General features: G+C 43.5%; 1 protein-coding gene across 1 annotated transcript in view; it reads left to right on the top strand.

Annotated features, from left to right (window-relative positions):
- Nucleotides 1-13,057: 13,057 nt before the first annotated feature.
- Nucleotides 13,058-21,244, top strand: part of LOC128694671 (STAM-binding protein-like) — a 70,377-nt gene continuing 62,190 nt past the window's right edge. The window contains exon 1 of the mRNA XM_070095862.1: nucleotides 13,058-13,337. The gene's annotated coding sequence lies outside the window, so the exon portion shown is untranslated. The remainder of the gene's footprint in view (nucleotides 13,338-21,244) is intronic.

The raw sequence follows: 21,244 nt of genomic DNA, 5'->3' as shown, positions 1-21,244 counted from the left end.
ACCAGTGTCACTACAACTCTCAACCTCCATATCATTATGGTCACTCCTGTGCACCTCAGCCTCCACTTGCAGCACCTACAACATGCCAGACTCTGACTCCTGAGGCCCCGGGACCCGTTCACTCAGGTCTTCCTCAACCATCAGAATTCTCCCGTCTACAGGAGGGATCTCCTCCGCTGGCTCGTCCAGAAAAGACTATTATCTCCTGCAGGGGTTCAGGTAAAACCTGTAGGTCACCGGCCTCCCCCACCCCTACAGGCTGCTGTTCACCAGGGTCTGCCAGTGTGGGAACGTCCGAAGCCACTGGTAGCGTCACACAAATTTCTCCCGCTTCCTCCAGTGCAGTTTCTCTTCTAAGCACTGTATCCTAGCTTCTGCTGCTAAGACCTGTACTTCCCACTTCCTGCACTCTTCAGCTATCCGCTCCTCCATTTTCTTACCAAGCTCTACTATCTTCCTTCCCCACTCTTCCTCCCTTTTTTGGAGCTCTAACTCCCAGTCTTTCCTCCCTGGTTCGTCTACCAGATCTCTGGTTTTCCGTCCTCTAAGGCCACCCATATTTTTTTTTTTGTGTGTGTGTGTGTGTGTGTGTGTGTGTGTGTGTGTGTGTGTGTGTGTGTGTGTGTGTGTGTGTGTGTGTGTGTGTGTGTGTGACTCAACAATCAATATTTGCACCAATAACTCATTACAGTTGTGACCGGGTGTGGAAGTGTGAATTGCTCATTACTCTATAATTTGTTCATGATTGTAGCCAAAGTATAAACGTAAGTAACCATTCTACAGAATTCATTACCTTTGTAACTTGTGAGCTCATTACCTTTGTACCTAGTTCAGCTATCAAAACTTTGGGGGCCCAGTCCCTGGACCCATTACGTACCTCTGTAATCTGTAAATACCTTTGTAGCTTGTCATGATTGTGACCAGACTTACCTGGAGTTCATTACCTTTGTAAATTGTGAGTTCATTACCTTTGTAAATTGTGAGTTCATTACCTCTGTAACTTGCTCAGCTATCAAAACTTTGGAGTCCAGTCCCTGGACCAATTATGTACCTCTGTAATCTCTTGACTACCGCCCACAGGATGGGTATGGGGTGCATAATAAACATATTAAACTAAAACTTCCTCCAGTTCGTCCAATTACCTTTACCTGCTGCACTCGCAACCTCATGCAAAGATGCCACCTGAGACTCTGTGACAACTGGCAGGTCCAAAGACCTCGGCGCTGCTGCCCTACCACACCCGGCCGCCATGTGGTCATAAGCACCACACAGGCGACATGTCTTGCGTTGTCCCACGTATGTCACAAACACCTGTCCTGAAATCCTCCAGGACAACATACGATGGAATAAGTCGTCTCAAAGTCATCTTTATGGTGTAGGATCCTGCAGGCAGCCCTGCATAGATTCCATCCGTCCATTGACCCAAAGTCGTAGCATGAACTTCACCATATCGTTGAAAAGCCTCTCTAATATCCACTTCATCCACTTCAAAAGGGACATTTCGTATCCTTACCCAGGTGTAATATTTTGAGGCATCCCTCAGGCGTACCTCCAGTCCAGATGAAACTAAGATGGACTTCTCCTGGTATATTGTCAGCGTCCTTTTATAAGCCTCTACGTTGCAGAACTTTATGAAGAGTCGTGAAGAGCCATTAAGCACTATTCCATGTAGTTCATCGTTGTCAATGTTGAACGTGTCCCGTATGATCGTTGGCAATAAAACAGAGGCGTTCGTCGGATAAATTGTTCCTGTAACTAGGTCAACACAGTGTTGCTTCTCCTATGGTAACTGGTCACCATCTTGGTGAAAACAGGAAGTTGCGCAAACAGAGAAAGCAGGAGCTTTTGCGCAACACGTCCACACGGCCCGAGAGCGACGAGGACAATGTGGACTGCTAAATAAACCCTACTCGACAGCCAGGCAGACAGGTCAGGTAGGTCCTACATACTTGTACCTCAAGGGAGGTTCCTTGATGCTGGTGAGGGGCTCTTGCTCTAATGAATTGGAACTGTTCTCTAATTCCTTGAATCGAGCCTGAATGCCTTCAGTTTCCCAAGCCGATGTATGACCTTTACGGATTTAGAGCTCCCCCTTGAATGTAATAATACACAGGCAACAAATCGTGTAGGGTTCAAAAGGACAAGTGGTCCTCTTTACACAAAAGAATAGTCACTATGATAGGAAAATATATATATATATATATATATATATATATATATATATATATATATATATATATATATATATATATATATATATATATATATATATATATATATATATATATTTGTGTGTGTGTGTGTGTGTGTGTGTGTGTAAGATTGGGCACACAGACCTCACCCATGGTCACCTGCTTACAGGTGCTCCTGTCTTTCATTGAATGACTTGTGTTGTTGGCTGTAGCGCACATTTCAACTATTTGCCCACGGATTCGACGCATATTTAGCGCCATACCTTGAGAGGATTCTGGGGGTCAACGCCCCCATGGCCCTGTATGTGAACAGGCCTCATGGATTAGAACCTTGCACTTGTCTGCATTGAACCGCATCTGCCATTTTCCGACCACATCAGCTTACCCAGGTCATCCTGGATAGTATACCTGGAGAGGGTTTCGGGGGTCAACGCCCCCGCGGCCCGGTCTGTAACTAGGCCTCATTGTGGATCAGGGCCAGATCAACCAGATTGTTATTCATGGCTGCACGCAACCCGACGTACGAACCACAGCCCGGTTAGTCAGGTACTGACTTTAGGTGCCTGTCTAGCGCCTTCTTCAAGACAGCCAGGGGTCTATTGGTAATCCCCCCTTTATGTATGCTGGGAGGCAGTTCAACAGTCTTGGGCTCCTGACAACTTATTGTGTTGTCTCTTATCGTGATAGTGGCACCCCTGCTTTTCATTGGGGGGACGCTGCATTATCTGCCGAGTCTTTTGCTTCCATAGGGAGTGATTTTCGTGTGCAAGTTTGGTACTAATCCCTCTAGGATTTTCCATGTGTATATAACTAATGTATCTCTTCCGCCTGCGTTCTAGGGAGTACAGATTGAGGAACTTCAAGCGTTCCAAATAACTGAGATGTTTTATCGCACTTGTGTACCGTGAAGGTTCTCTGTACATTTTCTAGGTCAACAGTTTCACCTGCCTTGAAAGGTGCTGTTAGTGTGCAGCAATATTCCAGCCTAGATAGAACAAGCGACCTGAAGCATGTCATCATGGGCTTGGCATCCCTAGTTTTTGAAGGTTCTCATTATCCATCCTGTCATTTGTCTAGCAGATGCGATTGATACAATGAAAGTGAAAGTGAGATCCTTTACACATTATCACTCCCGGTTCTTTTACACTAGTTTTTCGCTCTGGTGTGTGGTTGGAAGTTGTTTTATACTCCTATGAAGTTTTAATTTTCTCACGTTTTCCATATCGGAGTAATTGAAATTTCTTAACATTGGACTTCATATTGTTTTCTGCGGCCCATTTAAAGATTTGATTGATGTCCGCTTGGAGGACTGTCGTGGAAATTCAGGTGTCATCTGCGAAGGAAGACACTGTGCTGTGGCTTGCATCCTTGTCTGTTAGATATGAGGACAAGGATGAGGAACAGGATGGGAGAGTACTGTGGAACAGAGCTTTTCACAGTAGCCGCCTCAGACTTTACTGTTTACTACTACTATTTGTGTTATATTTGTTAGGAAATTCTATAATTTCCTAACAAATATAACAACTAATATAACAATCTACCAACTTTTTCTGTTATTCCTTTATCGTGCATTTTGTGCGCTATTACACCATGGTCACACTTATCAAAGGCTTTTGCAAAGTCTTCGTATACTACATCTGCATTTTGTCTTCCAGAGCTTCCAAGTCCTTGTCATAGTGGTCCAGTAGTTGGGACAGGCAGGAGCGACCTGCTCTAAACCCATGTTGCCTTGGGTTGTGTAACTGATGGGTATCTAGATGAGTGGCGATCTTGCTTCTTAGAACCCTTTAAAAGATTTTTATTATATGGAGTGTTAGCGCTATCAGTCTGTACTTCTTTGTTATTGCTTTACTGCCCCCTTTGTGGAGTGGGGCTATGTCTGTTTTTAGCAACCATGGGACGACCCCTGTGTCCATATAAGAAATTATTTGCTATATATGGGGTTGTCATCAGTCAGGCATTGAAATGGGTCCCTAATGAAGGCTTGACTGGTTATGAATATTTTTTTTTAAGATCTTGTCCTATTGCTCATGGGGTGCAAATTCCTGGAGTTTTGATCTGTTCATTGTGTTGGTCCCAGCTCGACTATATCTGCCAAGTCGGATCTTCTACCTGCCGTTTTGTATTGCGAATGTCACCCGCTACTTGTCTGAGAATTTTGGTGTGTACTGGGGAATTTGGATGTGCACTGGAACGGTTCAGAACCAACCTTTGTTGGTTTTGAACCGCTGGACCTATGCAGTGGTAATTGGCCTGTGCTGCCTGTCTAAACCAGCACTCGTATGTATATCCAGCTTGCACCATCTTTTCAGCATAGTACTAGTACTTCGGACTTTCATTGCACTTTACGAACAGGATTGTGGCTTCCGGTACTTTTTACTCACAGGATATTTATGGGTTTCCTGGTTTTACTCACAGGATGCTTATGGCTTCGTATGCCTGTTAGGCACAGGATGCTTGTGACTTTCTATGCCTGTTAGGCACAGGATGCTTGTGACTTTCTATGCCTGTTAGGCACATGATGCTTGTTTTCAATCGTGTCATTACGATTTCTTGAGTCATGCTTATGGCTTTCTATGCCTGTTACGCACAGGATGCTTGTGGCTTGCTATGCCTGTTACGCACAGGATGCTTGTGGCTTTCTATGCCTGTTACGCACAGGATGCTTGTGGCTTGCTATGCCTGTTACGCACAGCTGGGCCAGGAGCTGAATCTCGACCCCTGCAACCACAATTAGGCGAGTACTTGCTATGCCTGTTACGCACAGGATGCTTGTGGCTTGCTATGCCTGTTACGCACAGGATGCTTGTGGCTTGTTATGCCTGTTATGCACAGCGGGGCCAGGAGCTGAATCTCGACCCCAGCAACCACAATTAGGCGAGTACTTGCTATGCCTGTTACGCACAGGATGCTTGTGGCTTGCTATGCCTGTTACGCACAGGATGCTTGTGGCTTGTTATGCCTGTTACGCACAGCGGGGCCAGGAGCTGAATCTCGACCCCAGCAACCACAATTAGGCGAGTACTTGCTATGCCTGTTACGCACAGGATGCTTGTGGCTTGCTATGCCTGTTACGCACAGGATGCTTGTGGCTTGTTATGCCTGTTACGCACAGTGGGGCCAGGAGCTGAATCTCGACCCCAGCAACCACAATTAGGCGAGTACTTGCTATGCCTGTTACGCACAGGATGCTTGTGACTTGCTATGCCTGTTACGCACAGGATGCTTGTGGCTTGTTATGCCTGTTACGCACAGCGGGGCCAGGAGCTGAATCTCGACCCCAGCAACCACAATTAGGCGAGTACTTGCTATGCCTGTTACGCACAGGATGCTTGTGGCTTGCTATGCCTGTTACGCACAGGATGCTTGTGGCTTGTTATGCCTGTTACGCACAGGATGCTTGTGGCTTGCTATGCCTGTTACGCACAGGATGCTTGTGGCTTGCTATGTTACGCACATATGCGGCCTACTTTTTCAAGTTACTGCCTAATGCCACCGAATAGAAGGTTCATTCTTTTTATTCCCTTTCCACCTTCTCTGGATGTTTCAGGTCATCTCTGCAACTAGTGGATGGTGATCCACTAGCTGCCTGACACTTTTAATGACCTGATTGATTTCCTCGTGCGTGATTTTGTTCATGCACCAAGAATTAGTTTTTACTGATGAGTCAAAGAATGAGAAGTGTGGGTCTTACGACGTTTACTGGGAACTTTATTTTTATGCTTAGCTCAAATTGTTCTTGTTCTCACATGTGCATCATCTGGGTATCTATTGTCAAGTTTCGCCATCCATTGGCTTTATCAATACAAATTCAAGGACATAATTACCTGGAGTTTAACTGGAGAGAGTTCCGGGGGTCAACGCCCCCGCGGCCCGGTCTGTGACCAGGCCTCCTGGTGGATCAGAGCCTGATCAACCAGGCTGTTACTGCTGGCTGCACGCAATCCAGCGTACGAGCCACAGCTCGGCTGGTCAGGTACCGACTTTAGGTGCTTGTCCAGTGCCCGCTTGAAGACAGCCAGGGGTCTATTGGTAACCCCCCTTATGTATGCTGGGAGGCAGTTGAACAGTCTCGGGCCCCTGACACTTATTGTATGGTCTCTTAACGTGCTAGTGACACCCCTGCTTTTCATTGGGGGGATGGTGCATCGTCTGCCGAGTCTTTTGCTTTCGTTGTGAGTGATTTTCGTGTGCAAGTTCGGTACTAGTCCCTCTAGGATTTTCCAGGTGTATATAATCATGCATCTCTCCCGCTTGCGTTCCAGGGAATAAAGGTTCAGGAACTTCAAGCCCTCCCAGTAATTGAGGTGTTTTATCTCCGTTATGCGCGCCATGAAGGTTCTCTGTACATTTTCTAGGTCAGCAATTTTACCTGCCTTGAAAGGTGCTGTTAGTGTGCAGCAATATTCCAGTCTAGATAGAACAAGCGACCTGAAGAGTGTCATCATGGGCTTGGCATCCCTATATACAAAAGATGAGATAACAAGTTCATCTTGTCGGTATTGTATATCATTTATGTACAACTTGTCAGACACTGCAGCATCATTGAATCTTGGTTCAGAGGATATTTAAATAACCTTACTGACGGCGGCGGCGGCGTCTGCTGCTGCTGCCGCCGCGACGTGCTTCGGGTATGACCTACTTCCACTGGGGAATCCCTCCTACCAGTGACCATGCCCTCGTCTGCTACCTGTCCCTTTCCACCTGTCGCCAGTATGTAAGTGCCAGCCTTCTTGCCTGTGCTCCAGAATCTACACGACTACGATGCTCTTCACACTAACTACAAGGCTGAGGGACTGATTACCTCATCTTTTGTATATAGTTCTTGTGTCTTCCAATTATGTCCTTAAATTTTTGTTGATAAAACCACTGGATGGCGAAACATCTACAATAAAGATACCCAGGTGTTGCACATGTGTCTAACTTTTCATCTCGTCGGTACTGTATACCATTCATGTACAACTTTTCGTCCTCATTACTCTCATCCTGGTAGCTGGTTCCAGTAGATCCAAGTACACTATATACTCTGACTACCTGCACGTGCTTGTATATCTGCCATAGTATGCCATGATGCTTTTCGTGGCCCAGAAATTCAGGAGAGATTGGTCCATTTTCACTCCAAACGCATGATCTGGAGTTGTCTGTCCGGAACATGTCTGGGTCCCAGGTCATAAACAGGCAAATGTTGCGGCAGAAACTACTAGATCAGTCTTCTGCATAGCAGGCTTTTGTCTTTGTGATGATGTAATGTGAAAGGGGTTGTACTAATGGGGTCTTCCAGATGAGCAGCAAGCCATTGATGGTTTCAGAGGACGTGTGTCCCATCATTCTACAGGAATCATAACGATGAGATCTTCAGATTGACGGCAGGGTGCACTCTCCTTGCTCAAGACCATCTTGTGGAAATTTAACTTTTCTCATGAGGGGGATAACCCCAGAGGGGTTAATTTGTCGGGTGGGGAGGGGGGACAACACCGTAAAGTTTTCCCAGGCAGGCGCAAACCTGTAGGAAGCAAGTTAGTTTAATATCTTATGCACCCCGATACCTATCCCGTTTACCTGGAGAGGGTTTCGGGGGTCAACGCCCCCGCGGCCCGGTCTGAGACCAGGCCTCATGGTGGATCAGGGTCTGATCAACCAGGCTGTTACTGCTGGCCGCACGCAAGCTGACGTACGAACCACAGCCCGATTAGTCAGGTACTGACTTTAGGTGCCTGTCCAGTGCCTTCTTGAAGACAGTCAGGGGTCTACTGGTAATCCCACTTATGTATGCTGGGAGGCAGTTGAACAGTCTCGGGCCCCTGACACTTATTGTATTGCCTCTTAAAGTGCTAGTGACACCCCTGCTTTTCATTGGGGGGATGTTGCATCGTCTGCAGAGTCTTTTTCTTTCGTTGTAATTTTCGTGTGCAAGTTCGGTACTAGTCCCTCTAGGATTTTCCAGGTGTATATAATCGTGCATCTCTCCCACCTGCGTTCCAGGGAATACAGGTTCAGGAACTTCAAGCGCTCCCAGTAATTGAGGTGTATACCTATGGACTAGATCGCTCTCCCAGGTTCGCGTCTCCTTGGAAAAGCTAAACTCGTACTTTTTACCTTTCCCTGAAAAATGAACGTCCCTGACCGACCCTCCCTAGTTATACCTCTACTGTATCTCAGAAGCTTGTGACAAACTTCTATCCATGATCTACTCTTTTTAAATGCACGAGACTGACAGCAATGGCTAAGGTACGAGTTTCGTGATCACAGATGGCATTTTAGGTGTTTTAGCAAGAGTGAAACAGTCGGAATTTTAATATATAGCAACGTTTTTATTATTGTATCAACTGTTTTAATGACAATTTTGATGTTCTTGCACAGTATAGATCTATGAATAACATTTAGTTTCCGTGTTCTGCAATTCCCACATTATCCCCCTCTTCACATGTCCAACACGAATCGTTATTTAGTTTCTCTTGATTTTCGTTCCCGGGGGGGGGGGGGGAGGGGGCTTTTCTGGACTCTGGGTTAATGTAGATATCTCCACATCTGAGGGTGGCAAAAAAATTATGGTTAATTCTTCAATTTGTATGCTTTTCTGCCATTGATGTGGTGGTAGTAATTGTTCTATAGACTTTTTACTGGCTTTGTTCACATTCCGGAAGCAATCTCTAGTGTGTTAGGTAAGACACATATGCGACAGTTAGGTATCTTTATTTCGAAACGTTTCGCCTACACAGTAGGCTTCTTCAGTCGAGTACAGGAAAGTTGATAGAAGCAGAAGAGACTTGAAGACGATGTAATCAGTCCATCACCCTTAAAGTTTTGAGGTGGTCAGTCCCTCAGTCTGGAGAAGAGCATTGTTCCGAAGTTTGAAACAATATGGAGTTGAAGTGACAGGATGGAGCCTTATATAGCGCCATGAGGTGAGACGTAAGTCACTAGTAGAACGCAGATGTTGGGAGGTCAGGTCCCTCTCAAATCCAGCCGTTCTCACTAGTAGAGGTAGTCGAAGTTGATTCTAGGTCTGTACCAAGATACCCTTGTGTTGCAGTGTCTGACAGATTGAACATTAAAATGGTATAAAATACCGACAGATTGTTAGGTAAGACACATATGCGACAGTTAGGCTCCATCCTGTCACTTCAACTCCATATTGTTTCAAACTTCGGAACAATGCTCTTCTCCAGACTGAGGGACTGACCACCTCAAAACTTTATGGGTGATGGACTGATTACATCGTCTTCAAGTCTCTTCTGCTTCTATCAACTTTCCTGTACTCGACTGAAGAAGCCTACTGTGTAGGCGAAACGTTTCGAAATAAAGATACCTAACTGTCGCATATGTGTCTTACCTAACAATCTGTCGGTATTTTATACCATTTTAATGTTCAATCTCTAGTGTGCTGTGCATTTGATCCTCCCCCCAGAAATAGAATTACCCTCCTTTGGATCGAATCCTATTGGCTACGAGGCCTGGTCATGGACCGGGCCGCGGGGGCGTTGATCCCCGGAATAACCTCCAGGTAACCACTCCTCCATGAGCTGAATGGTTCCCTCAGGTTTAGTGCTGACCTCTAAATATTATAATGTTCCGGGCTTATCCGGAAGATCATCCCTATCTTAAAATATACTGTAAGGTGAGTAGGTAACATCTCCCTCTCATTCATCTGCAGTTTGTATACGTTTTAAGTCATGTTAAGCGCTAAACCCATGTGGGTCATTCAGTGCAAGACATGGTGGAAGCTTGAGCCTCCGTCTGCTGAGCACGAGTTTAATAGTATTAGTTTAAATACCAATAATTCATGTTTAAACAAACTGTTTCAAATGGTTTGTTCCGTTTCCTGTAATTTGTAAAAGCTTATTATTGTCAGGTTGGAATGTGTATAGACGTAGTCTGTGCTACTACTGACAACGACCAACACCCTTACCCCCTACTGATACCCACCCATACTGACAGCAACCACTATTGAGAACGAAGACGACCACATATCACTCGAGGAGGGGCAACAGAGTGAAACAGAGATGCAGGAACAGCAGCAGCAGCAGCTGAAGGCTATGTTGGGGCCTAGAGGACAGCTGGCCTACTATGGTCTGCGTCTTCCTCAGCAGCAGCAAGAGCAGCAGCAGCAAGAGCAGCAGCAGCAGCAAGACCAGCAGCAACAAGACCAGCAGCAGCAGCAACAGTCAGCAGGTACCGGTGGCCTGGCAAGAAGTATATGTGAAAACTATAGAAGTATGACGGCACCCGCCACCCTACACACGGTCAGACCTGCAATTCTTCTACCTTCCTACGAGACGGCTTCGTCTACCGTATCTACATTCAGCGAGGGAGTAGCAAACCCTAGTTCCAGCCCTTCTTCCACTGCCTCTACCTCCTGCTCCTCATCTCTCACCACCACCACCACCACCTCAACCCCACTTCCTAGTATCCCTAGCCTCAGACCTACCACTGGGGCAACAAACTTACTTAAAACTATGTTTGGCAGCTTGACCTACAACGGTAACACGGACGCTTTGAATACAAGTGCCAACATAGCCTCCACTAGTGCCGTCTACACTACAGCGAGCAGTGCCAGCAGCATCTCTAGCAGTGTAGCCACCGTGCCCAGCAAACACACGAACAGCGCTCCCAGCACCAAGGTCACTAGTGCAGGGAAAAACATTAGTAACAATATGGTTAACAGTATTTCAAGTAGCACCAATGCCTCAGATTCCGGCAAGAACGAGACAAAGATGTTAGGTCGTGGGCAGGAGGGCAGTGGCGGTGGACGCAAGACCCCATCCCCTCCATCCAGGATGGTAACACGGAGTCAGACTGCAGCAGTTAGAACGTCTGTCCCTGTAGATTGTGAAGACAGACAACATTCACGTATAAAAAGCAAGCGATCTCGTACTTGCAGCGAAAAGGACGGACACAGCCCACGTAAAATGCGCTCAGAATCTGGAATTGGATTAGATGATTTTCCCTTCAGTAAAAACCCGGCAGGAGCTGGCATAGAGTTCGGTGCTGTGTGTACAGACTGTGGCGCTGTAGCAGTGACGAGCACAGGATGGAGCGCACACCAGGCGGCCCATCGTGGTGATGGTGCTAGTTGCAGCCACTGTACTCTGGTGTTCCTGACCACACACGGCCGTGACGTGCACCAGCAGCTTCACCGGGAGGGTCACTCGCGTGACGTGGACGACTACTGTGAGTGCGGACTGTGCGGTGGCTCCTTCATCGGCGTTATGTACCTGGAACTGCACCTGCTGGAGTTGCATGGCCGTGATGCCCTCTACGACCAGAGGGCCCTTCATCTGGGCCCTTCCAATAACGCAGACACTACATGTCCCCAGGAAGACGAGAGTGGACGCCAGTTATATAGGTGTGGTGTGTGTCACACTCAATTTACTTACAGTCTCAACCTTGACTGTCACATGGCTTTACACAGTGAAGTTTCCTACGCCTGTGCACTGTGCGAGGCTGCATTCCAGACTCTAGACCCACTTGTTAATCACTCAAGAGCTCATCGCTTTGCTGGCATTCCAACCAGTTCGATAGCAGGTATGCCAGTACACCTGGGCGGGTCGCAGGTACCACTGCGGCGGCACACTGCAGCGCAGCGCGCTGGTGTGCAGCACAACACACCATTCCCCATGTGGGGCCTCCAGGTCAAAGCTAACCAGCATCCAGTGGTCACCCCACAGACTTGTCCAACTACACCACTGGGCGTTCCCCTGAGTTCTGCCATGACGCCTGCAATGTCACCTGCCATGCTCAACTACTGCATGATGATGTCGCTCTGGGGTGGAGACAAGTCCAACACGACCTTCGATACTCCCATGTGGACTAACTATTTAAATCCAGCCATGAGTAATGTTTTTAATTACATTAATCCTTACCTCCTTAATAATAACAACAATAACACCAAGTACAAGAGTGATGGTGTCAAAAATGAACAAGGTAGTGACAAGGATGTACCGGAGGAACCAAAAGACGATGAGGTTATAGAACCCACCACGACTTAATTTTCGTAATTATAGTAGAACATACAGAACAGTGCAAGGTTTAAAGAAATCTTTGTTTTGAATTACCGTAAGATTTAGAAAAAAGTGGATTAGTATAACAGGATTTTTTTTTTTTTGTGTGTGTGTGTGTGGATTATTAACATCAATAATTTCTTGGATATAAACAAAGATGCCGAGGACGCGAAAAAAATATCCAAAATTTGTCATGCAAGAACTTTATATTCTGTTTAAAGTATAAAATATTAATGCAGTTAAAGCTGCGTATGTTGCTGAATTTGAGCTACTAAAATATTAGTGATAAACAATTTATTTGGTAATAAATTCCGGTGTTTTTCACAGACAACTTTGTTTAATGTTTGTCTAAACTGCATATTAAATGGTAAAGTAAAACCCTTTTTACTAATTGAAATTAGTACTAAGATTAATGAATATCAAATGTAATTCGTACTTAATTATGTATCTACCTCTGAGGGCTGACCTAATTTTCCCCTAAGTTGTTATTTCTAGAAATTCGTTGATTTGTTAGTAATAAAATCAAAACTTCATTTTTGTCTCTTTAATGATAACCTTCCAAGTATCTTCCTGGCTATGAAATATATTGTTGTGCGACACTGAGAGAACAGTTCTACTGGTGAAAGGCTCTTGTTCCATGGAACTGAGCAGTGTAAATATTTTAAATTTTGATTAAGCTATTACTTATTTTCATTATGGTTATATTATAATTGAGTTTGAATACTTTATTCCAGTAAGAGTAAATACTTGTGCCAACTACAAGGGAAGGACTCTTGATGCAGGAAATTAGACCTGCCCTCCCCTTCCTGTAGTCTAATCTAATTCCTTATCTTTCCCCAGGCGTTGTATGACCCCTACGGGTTTAACGCTTCCCTATCAATACAAGTGATATTTTCCAAATTAAAAGAATATGAACATGAGCCCGGGGCCAAGAGGAACAGTGGACGAGTGTAGTAGAGAGTGCCAAGTCGGAAGGGCCACCACAGGCACAGTGGATCGATGAGATACCAGGCGTAGGCGCAAGAAATGAGTTGGCATCCAGGGGTGCCTAGTGCGCAGCCGCCGCGAACCAGATCCATCACCCGGCGGGGTTGGTGCACCCTGTGGCACCACCTGCAGAAGGGTCTTGCCCAAGCGGGAAAGGGTTAGTTTTTTTAATATCTTCATTATGTACCCCATATTAATCCTGTGGGCGGTAGTTAAGAAATTCGATGCACATACTGGATCCAGGAACTGGGCCGCAAAGTTTTGATAGCTAAATAAGTTAGTAGTAATGCACCATTAACATGTTTATATCACAATCGTGATGGGTTATTTATGCAAACATGAATTAGGTTACAACATTATTTTAGGACGGTATGTGTGTAGAAAAAAATTGTGGTTATGCGTTATTTACAGTGGGCAAAGTCAGGATTTTTTTTCAGAATGGTTGGTAAAATGCCTCGGAGTTAAATATGACATTTCTTGAAATTTCTGAGCGAGTTGTTTCTGAAATCAATAATTTTATCGCATTCCAGCACATAATGACGCAAGGTGTGAAAATTGTCCATCTGGCAAAGTTTATATTTAGTTTGGTTTACATTTGGTGGTACTGGTGGTGGTGATTTACCCTCCCAGAGATACTGGTAATCCAGCCAGTAGTGACATCCAAGAGTCTGCTTATTTTGTTGGATGCACCACTAATATGCGGCGGCTCCTGCGTGATATGATAGGTTGACTAGCTGTAGTCAGTCTCCCACAGTATCAAGTCAGTGAAGTTCAGAAGTTCTTTTCGTATTATTGTTCTTAAACTGTTAACTGACAGCCCAAGATGGTAGTCTACTCTGTTTAGTGCTTAGTTTTCATGATAATACTCCCTCTTTGAAGGCATAAATATGACTGCCAGTTCTTAAGTTCTATCATGCATCTGAAGACCACTGTCAGGTGGAATCCACGTTAGTACTGACTTCACTGTCTACAACCTTAACATACCTGTGTTTGGTTTATGACAAACTTGCCACAATTGATGCTTAAGGAGTGAAGAGCATTTATGAATAAAAAAAAATAAATTACAATTAGCGTCAACCATTGATATATTGTTTCTAGTCAGAGATACCTTGTTTCTATTAAGATTTTTAACCCCGGAGAGTTAGTAACCCAGGATAACACAGTCAGTGCGTCGTCAAGGACTGTCCCTTGGTCCTTAAAGCTTGTTCCCCAGGATGCGACCCACACCCAGGTGAACGGGACAGCAGGTGTAAGGAAACGCCCAATGTTTTCACCCTTGCCGGGGATCGAACCACGGACACTTAGTGTGCCTTGTTTCTAACTGGCGATGCCTAGTTTCTAGCGCTCTCCCTTAATTATAATAGTAATCTAGGTAGCTAACCTTCCGTTTTAAAAATATGAAAAATTCTTACCTAACCCTACAGGTACCGAGTCTCTTAGAATGAGCTGTGGAGACTTCATTACAGTGCACATAACCTCGCTGGATTACCTATCATATAACCTTAAATGCTATGCATCTTCCTATTATATGGAGTACACCTGGAGAGGGTTTCGGGGGGTCTACGGCCCGGTTTGTGACCAGGCCTCATAATGGATCAGGGCCTGATCAACCAAGCTGTTACTGTTGGCTGCACCCAACCCAATGTACGAACCACAGCCCGGCTGGTCAGATACTGACTTTAGGTACCTATCCAACGCCTTCTTGAAGACAGCCAAGGGTCTATTGGTAATCCTCCTTGCGTATGCTGGGAGGCAGTTCCATAGTCTTGGGGCCCCCTGACACTTATTGTGTTTCTTATCTTGCTGGTGGCACCCCTGCTTTTCATTGGGGAGTTGTTGCATCGTCTTCAGAGTCTTTCTGTCATAGGAAGTGATTTTCGTGTGCAAGTTTGGTACTAATTTCTCTAGGATTTTCCAAGTGTATATAATCATGTATCTCTCCCTCCTGCGTTCTTGGGAGTACAGGTTCAGGAACTTCAAGTGTTCCCAGTAATTGAGGTGTTTTATCGCACTTGGGTGCCGTGAAGGTGGTTCTCTGCACATTTTCTAGGTCAGCAATTTCACCTGCCTTGAAAAGTGCTGTTAGTGTGCAGCAACATTCCAGCCTAGATAGAACAAGCGACCTGAAGAGTGTCATCATGGGCTTGGCATCACTAGTTTTGAAGATTCTCATTATCCATCCTGTCATTTTTCTAGCAGATGCGACTGATACAATGTTGTGGTCTTAGAAGATGAGATCCTTTAGACATTATCACTCCCAGGTATTTTACATTAGTTTTTTGCTCTGTTGTGTGGTTGGATTTTTTTATAGTCCGATAGTTTTAATTTCCTCATGTTTTCCATATCTGAGTAATTGAAATTCGTCTTCATTGAACTTCATATTGTTTTCTGCTGCCCATTTAAAGATTTGGTTGATGTCCGCTTGGAGTCTTGCAGTGTCTTCAATGGAGGACACTGTCATGCAAATTCGGGTGTCCTCTGTCTGTCAGGATGAGGAACAGGATGGGAGCGAGTACTGTGCCTTGTGGAACAGAAATTTTCACAGTAGCCGCCTCAGACTTGACTCTGTTAGGAAATTATAGAGCCATCTACCAACTTTTCCTGTTACTTTATCACGTATTTTGTGCGCTATTACACTGTGGTCACGCTTGTCAAAGACTTTTGCAAAGTCTGTGTATATTACATCTGCGTTTTGTCTGTCTTCTATATTAGTATTATAATCATGGGGAGCGCTAAACCCATAGGATTATACAACGCATGTGAGGGAGGATGGAAGGCATTCAGGCTCAATTTAGGGAACTGGAGCACAGATCCAATTCCCTAGATCAAGAGCCCCTCACCAGCATCAAGGAACCTCCCGTGAGGGGCAGGGCCGGATTAAGAAATCTCCGGGCCCTAGGCTATTCAGATTGGCGGGGCCCCTTTGAGTTACGGGTAAGCGAAGCGACCCCTTCCAGCTTGGGGGTGGGGGGGTCGGTGTGAGCCTGTTTAAGGTCTAATTAAATACATTCTGGCTATTTAGATTAAATTTAATAGGGAAAGTACATCAAGACAACCAAAACCATTTACCAACAGCCATTGTAACTATCTTGTTAAATCATGCATTTTAAAGAGAATAAACTCAAGACAGCATAGTATTACTAGATTAGGCTATTAAAGTAGTGACATCATGTACCTATTATATTCAGCATAACCACTACAGCACTATTATTCCCTTTATAAATCATTGACCATTATTGTTATCATTGCATCATGCATAAGACTATCAAATCATATAAACTCAAGAAAGTAAAGAATTGTTTATATTCACAGGCACTTCTTAAATAAACTTTTCTGGATTTCATATTGGCAAAATCATCAATTATATTCTGAAAATCAATATTTCTTGTTAGATCAGACTCAATGGTCAACAAGGCTAGGTTACACAATTTGTCTTGGCTCATTGTTGAACGGAGCTGGTTTTTCACTCTTTTCAAAACAGAAAATGAACGTTCTCCTTCACAGTTAGTAGCTGGAAGTGTTAGATAAAGGCGATACACTATGTCAACATTATGGAAGGTTTCTGAGATACCTGCATTTCTTAAATGTTTCAAAGCAGCTGAGGGCGCATATTTTTCAGGTGGAGCTTTAATCTGATTCATATACCCAGAAAAATGAACTATTTCTTCAACAAATGTGTCCTGAACATCTGCTGAAAGGTGTTGTTGCAACTTTAATGCAGCTTCTCTCAATTCTGCATCTGGCATAGTAGTAATTTTGAACAGAAATCCAAACTTGTCATTGAGATTCTGGTAGATTTCTTTTCTTTTCACCAATTCTGTAATCAGTGAATCCAGAATGACGAAGTATGTAGCTGTCTTACATTTCTGCCTTGGTAGCAACACAATTTCATTGTCTGGCTCTTCAAAATTGCGTTTCCTCTTCCTTGACCGCTGATGATCAGCCCGGTAACTGTAGTCTTTCACCAGCAGTTTAGCTTTCTCTTCAAACATTTCAAAAGCTTCATCATTGCGAAGTGAGCTTACAAATTCCACTTAGCCTGCATAGAGGTTAGCACAAGTAGCCATTTCAATTTCAATTTTCTGAAGTGTTTTGTTCGTGGCATTTAACCGTTCCAGTATACAGTCCCAAAGCACACAGTAAGGCCAATTCAAAATCTTCCAATTTTGATGCTAAGCTGGCTGCTTCGCTTCTTGTAGTTGCTGTCTGGTCTTCATCCTCTGCTATTTGGATCAAAGCAGAACGTATTTCAGCAAAGCTGTCTTTCAAAGCATGTGTTGCATCATGCTGCGCTGACCACCTTGTTGTTGATAATGATTTGATGACATCTCCATGAATGGTTGACTTAAGTATACTCCACCGATGCGTTGAAGCAGAGAAAAAATTAGTGCTTGTAAAAGTCCAAAAAAATGAAACTGCAGCGACACAACACTCCGCAGCACATGACCCAACAAGATTAAGAGAATGTGCTGAGCAGGGCACATATTCAGCAAGTAGGTTGATTTGCTTGATACGGGCTTGCAATCCATTATATTTACCCGACATGTTACTTGCATTGTCGTAGCTCTGGCCACGGCAATCCATAATAGAGATAATGTTCAAGCAGAGTATCCAGTATTACATTCATCATTGTTTCTCCATCATGGCCTGAAAGAGGAATGAATTTTATAAAGCGCTCTTCAGGCTTACCACTGGAGTCGACAAAGCGAACAATGAATGTCAATTGATCTGTATGTGAAATATCTGGTGTTGAATCTACACTTATTGCAAAGTATTTTGCAGTTTTCACAGCTGCTATGATGTTATTGAGGACCTTCTTAGTCATCAGTTCAATAAATTCATTGCATATAGTAGATGACATGTAAGATACAGTGCCTCTTCCTGCATTCCCAAGGCGTGACACATGATTTGCTAAGAATGGATCGAATTGTGCTAACAGTTCTATGATCCCTAGGAAATTGCCATTGTTTTCCGAGCCAAAAACCTCATTTTCTCCACGGAAAGCAAGTCCTCTTAGAGCTAAGAATTTTACAACAGCAACAACTCTTTCTAGAACTTTTCTCCAATAAGTGCGCTCTTTTTCAGTTTGATTTTCCAAATGAGAATCCAATAAGCCTTTTTTCTGTGCACGAAATACACTGGCTAAAATGCAGCTCCTGTGAGTGGCGCTGTTTTCATGTTCCTCGAAACGCTTGGAATTTTTCCAGTCATTGAACCCCTGTGTGAAGGTATTTTCTTTGGTAGAAAATAGCTTGCATGCTGAACAGTACACTTTTCCTGAGCTTTCAGAGTATACCATCCATGATCTTTTCACAGTTTCTGAATTTGCAAGCTTCCTATAAAACATAGATGACTTTAAACAACGACGACTTCCATCATCATAAATCCTTGCTGATTTCCTAAAGTCAATGTTCAGAGTTTGACTGAAGTTTTCTGCAATGAAAGCATTACGTAGAGAATCTGGGATTACATTTGGCCATGAGGCAGGATCTTTTAAGACAAATCCTGTGGATGAAATGTCCGTTGAGACATTGAGAGGAGACACAAAAGAAGTAGAAGCTGGCTGAGAAATAATGGAGGGAGGGCTTCCTGTATGATCTGACGTATCTGCAGATTCAACTGTACTGGTAACATCAGAAACTGTTTTCGTGAGCATGTCTGTGATCTTTCTGCAGCTTCCTACATCTTTCTTTTTCTGTTCTTCTTGAATTTCCTTCTTTCTTTTCTGTGACCCACTTGCATAAGAACGTCCAACATCACGTTCACGAGATGCCGTAATGAGGATGTATCACTGTCTGTAATCATGCAAATACAAATTTTTCATTATCAATTATTAATTTTTTAATGATTAATTTTTTTTTCTGTCAATTGGGGGGATATGGCCCTTGTAGACCCCTTTCCTCTGGCTGCGCATCTAAAAATTCAAAACGTTACCAGAAAGGAGTCATGTACAGAACTTTTACCATAGATTAGGTTAGTGATTTGGGCTACGAATATTTTACTAATTCATCCTCCTTGATCTCCAATTTACTTAAACAGAAATCATACTGAGTCCAAGAACAATGCACAATGGTATTTATATTACCATTTTCATAGCTAAACTAATCATTATGTTTTGCATGATGTATGGCCTACCACCATAGATAAGGACATGAGAATTAAAGAATGCAGGGACAATTTTCAGTTTCACCCAACCAACGATTTTCTGATGTGGCTTATGTGTTTCTGGGGAAATATGTAGTAAATTAACTGATGTTCTACATCACTTCCGTCGCAACTTGAAAACTAAGCATTTGCGACGGAAGTGATGTAGAACATCAGTCAATTGAAATCTGTTATTGAAATGATAAAGACTTACAGGACAAAGTGCTTTCAAAACCTACAAACGGAAGTCAGTTTGTGTTTTTAGGTTTTTCTTTATAGTATTTTTACCAAAAATGCGTCTTCACTGGTCCATGTGTCTTTACTGGTAAAGTAACCCTATCAGGTACCTCCCTTAACATTTAGAGGCGAAAACAAACATTTATCCATACACATCAATGTCTATCAACAATACTTCAGTTAATTTGTCACAGTACAAGTCTAGATTAGATTAGATTTTGCCACCGAAGTGGCTATTTATTGTGCACCCCATATCCATCCTGTGGACGGTAGCGCGAGAGCATATGGATACACAAAAGGCCTAGGAACTAGGCCCCAAAGGGTTAACAGGAATACATATAGATTTATATCTACATATCTATAGTTCACTTATCTGTTGCAAGCAAATTTAGGAAATTTGCTTAGTATATCTGGTATCTTATTTTCATTAATAAGATATCTTGACATGTCACATAGGTTATTATACTGTCTGTCTCTGTATTCCTCAATAAGTGGACAATTAAGCACATAGTGTTCAAGAGAGTGACCATATGCCTGATCACATAATTTACATTTAGTTTGATCATCATCTGTGTGTCTGCCAAACTGCCAGAAGTACTTGTAACCAAGCCTAAGCCTGGCCACTACAACATCAGTCAGTACTTGTAACCAAGCCTAAGCCTGGCCACTACAACATCAGTCAGTACTTGTAACCAAGCCTAAGCCTGGCCACTACAACATCAGTCAGTCTGTTCACATTGCAAGTTGCTCCATGAACATACTTATCTACCTTCATGTTATCATAGTGGGTTATAGATCTACTCAGGCTTCTAACTGCATTCCTATAACAATCATTTTCATTATTTACTTCTCTCCTAATATTATTCCTAATGCTAGACACAGTTATACCAAAGTTATATTCTACTTTCTCCTGGGTACTCTTCTTGGCTAACATATCAACTTTATCATGAAGGAGTAATCCAATGTGTGATGGGATCCATAGCAATTGTACATTAATTCCTTTGTCCCTAACTTTTGAGTATCTATATCTGGCTTCTCCAATGAGCATGTTGTTGGAGTCATTATATGGTTCAAGAGCCTTCAATGATGACATAGAATCAGTAATGATGATAGTCAAGCTAAGTGTCATAGGTTAGCTTTAGCGCCATTAGGATTGCAAACAATTCAGTTTGCAGTGTAGACGCCCAGTTGTTAATTCTTATGCCTAACTCAACAACTGGCAACAAGAGCAGATACAGCCCTGCCAGAAGACTCCTGTTTAGATCCATCAGTGTATATAACTTGTGATAACTTATTACTACCAGCTAGGTGAGAAATTTCTTCTTGAGCAGTTGCTCTAACAAGAGATTTAAGGAAGGGATTACTAGCAATAAGCTTCTTGGGAGGGACTTGTAGGTATGTGATGTTAAATGAATACATCTTCCATGGAGGGGTGAAATGCTCTTGTTGCCTACAGTGATACAGTTCATTAAGGTTATAAAACTTAATGCAATTGCACGTTTTCACAATCCATTTAGATCTGTGTGTATTTACCTCTAGACACTTGGTAAGATTCACTGTGACAATGTCTGGTTCGTTTCTCAACATTCTAATACAGAGTACAGTGTTAATTTCAACAATCCTATCACTGATACTAGAAATACCAAGCTCCTTCCTCATGTTAAGAACTTTTGTAGATCTGGG

The sequence above is a fragment of the Cherax quadricarinatus genome, chromosome 51 (assembly GCF_038502225.1).
Source record: "Cherax quadricarinatus isolate ZL_2023a chromosome 51, ASM3850222v1, whole genome shotgun sequence".
Lineage (NCBI taxonomy): Eukaryota > Metazoa > Arthropoda > Malacostraca > Decapoda > Parastacidae > Cherax > Cherax quadricarinatus.
Note: the sequence above shows the minus strand (reverse complement) of the source record. Positions and strands in the feature narration are given on the sequence as shown.